The 2,500-nt window shown below is 46.1% G+C and overlaps 1 protein-coding gene across 10 annotated transcripts in view; it reads right to left on the bottom strand.

The window, feature by feature from the left end:
- The window catches only part of LOC147010884 (ataxin-2-like), a 269,821-nt gene that overhangs the window by 49,167 nt on the left and 218,154 nt on the right, over positions 1-2,500 (bottom strand). The gene's annotated exons all lie outside the window — the stretch shown is intronic.

Genomic DNA, 2,500 nt, shown 5'->3' with positions numbered 1-2,500 from the left:
CGGTCTCAACAAGAGAAATGTGGAAGGGCAAATGGTGGTAGAGTTTGCAAAAAGAATGGAAATGGCAGTGGTAAATACGTATTTCAAGAACAAGGAGGAACACAGGGTGACATACAAGAGTGGAGGAAAGTGCACACAGGTGGATTACATCTTTAGCAGGAGATGCAACCTGAAAGAGATTAGTGACTGTAAGGTGGTGGCAGGGGAGAGTGTAGCTCAACAGCATCGATTGGTGGTCTGTAGGATGACTTTTGAGGTGAGGTTGAGGAAGAGAGTGAGGGCTGAACCAAGGACCAGATGGTGGAAGCTGAAGGAGGAAGACTGTTGCGTGAAATTTAGGGAGCAGGTGAGACAGGCGTTGGATGGTGGTAAAGATGGGTGGGATGATTGGGCAACGACTGCAGAAGTTGTGAGGGAGATAGCTAGGAAGGTACTTGGTGTGACATCTGGACAGAGGAAGGAAGATAAGGAGACCTGGTGGTGGAATGAGGAAGTACAGGAAAGAATAAGGAAGAAGGGGTTGGCGAAAAAGAAGTGGGACAGTCAGAGAGATGAAGAAAGTAGGCAGGAGTACAAGGAGTGGCGGCGAAAGGCAAAAAGAGAGGTGGCAAAGGCCAAGGAAAAGGCATATGACGAGCTGTATGAGAAGGTGGATACAAAAGAAGAGGAAAAGGATTTATACCGATTGGCAAGACAGAGGGACCGAGCTGGGAAGGATGTGCTGCAGGTTAGGGTGATAAAGGACGCAAATGGGAATGTGCTGACGAGCGAGGAGAGTGTGTTGAGAAGGTGGATGGAGTACTTTGAGGAGCTGATGAATGAAGAAAATGAGAGAGAGAAGGTTGGAAGAGGTGGAGATAGTGAATCTGGAAGTGGGGTGCATCAGTAAGGATGAAGTGAGGACTGCTGTGAAGAAGATGAAAAGTGGAAAGGCAGTTGGCCCAGATGGTATATCAATGGAGGCATGGAAGTGCTTAGGAGAGATGGCAGTTGGGTTGTGAACCAGATTGTTTAATAAAGTCTTGGAAAGTGAGAGGATGCCGGAGGAGTGGAGATTAACTGTACTGGTTCCGATTTTCAAGAATAAGGGTGATGTGCAGAGCTGTGGAAATTACAGTGGGATAAAGTTGTTAAGCCACACCATGAAGTTGTGGGAGAGTAGTGGAAGCTCGGTTGAGAGGAGAGGTGACGATCTGTGAGCAGCAATATGGGTTTATGCCAGGAAAGAGCACCACTGATGAAATGTTTGCTTTGAGAATGTTGATGGAGAAGTATAGGGAAGGCCAGAAGGAGTTACATTGTGTGTTTGTGGATTTAGAGAAAGCTTATGATAGGGTGCCAAGAGAGGAGTTGTGGCATTGTATGAGGAAGTCGGGTGTGGTGGAGAAGTATGTGAGGATCGTGCAGGATCTGTATGAGGACAGTGTGACAGCAGTGAGGTGTGCGGTAGGAATGACGGACCGGTTTAAGGTAAAAGTGGGATTGCACCAAGGATCCACTCTGAGCCCTTTCCTGTTTGCAATGGTGATGGACAGGTTTAAGGACGAGATCAGACTGGAGTCCCCATGGACTATGATGTTCGCGGATGACATCATGATCTGTAGGGAGAGTAGGGAGAAGGCTGAGGCGAGCCTCGAGCGGTGGAGGTACGCACTGGAGAGAAGGGGAATGATAGTCAGTCGGAGTAAGACGGAGTACATGAGCGTAAATGAGAGGGAGGGTGGTGGTATGGTGCGGTTGCAAGGAGTTGAGGTGGGGAAAGTGGATGGGTTTAAATACTTGGGATCAACTGTCCAAAGTAATGGAGAGTGTGGGAGAGAAGTGAAAAAGAGAGTGCAGGCAGGATGGAGTGGGTGGAGAAGAGTTGCAGGAGTGATTTGTGACAGAAGGGTAGCTGCAAGAGTGAAGGGGAAAGTATATAAGATGGTAGTGAGACCAGCTATGTTGTATGGTTTGGAGGCGGTGGCACTAACAAAAAGACAGGAAGCGGAGCTGGAGGTGGCAGAGTTAAAGATGCTGCGATTCTCGTTGGGAGTGACGAGGATGGATAGGATAAGAAATGAGTATATTAGAGGGACAGCGCAGGTAGGACGGTTTGGAGACAAAGTGAGAGAGGCAAGATTGAGATGGTTTGGACATGTGCACAGGAGGGAAGCAGAGTATATCGGGAGAAGGATGTTGAAGATGGAGCCGCCAGGCAGGAGGAGAAGAGGAAGGCCAAAGAAGAGGTTTATGGATACGGTGAAGGCAGACATGCGGGTGGTTGGAGTGTCAATGGAAGATGTGGAGGATAGAGCGAAATGGAGACGGTTGATCCGCTGTGGCGACCCCTAACGGGAGCAAGCCGAAAGAGGAAGAAGAAGAAGATATATATATATATATATATATATATATATATATATATATATATATATATATATATATATATATATATATATATATATATATATATATATATATATATATATATATATATATATATATATATATATATATATAT

The sequence above is a fragment of the Eptatretus burgeri genome, chromosome 16 (genome assembly GCF_056783735.1).
Source record: "Eptatretus burgeri isolate ZD-2024b chromosome 16, Ebu_testis_v1, whole genome shotgun sequence".
In the NCBI taxonomy this organism is placed as follows: Eukaryota; Metazoa; Chordata; class Myxini; order Myxiniformes; family Myxinidae; genus Eptatretus; species Eptatretus burgeri.
The sequence above is the reverse complement of the archived record's forward strand: the minus strand, read 5'-3'. Positions and strand labels throughout refer to the sequence as shown.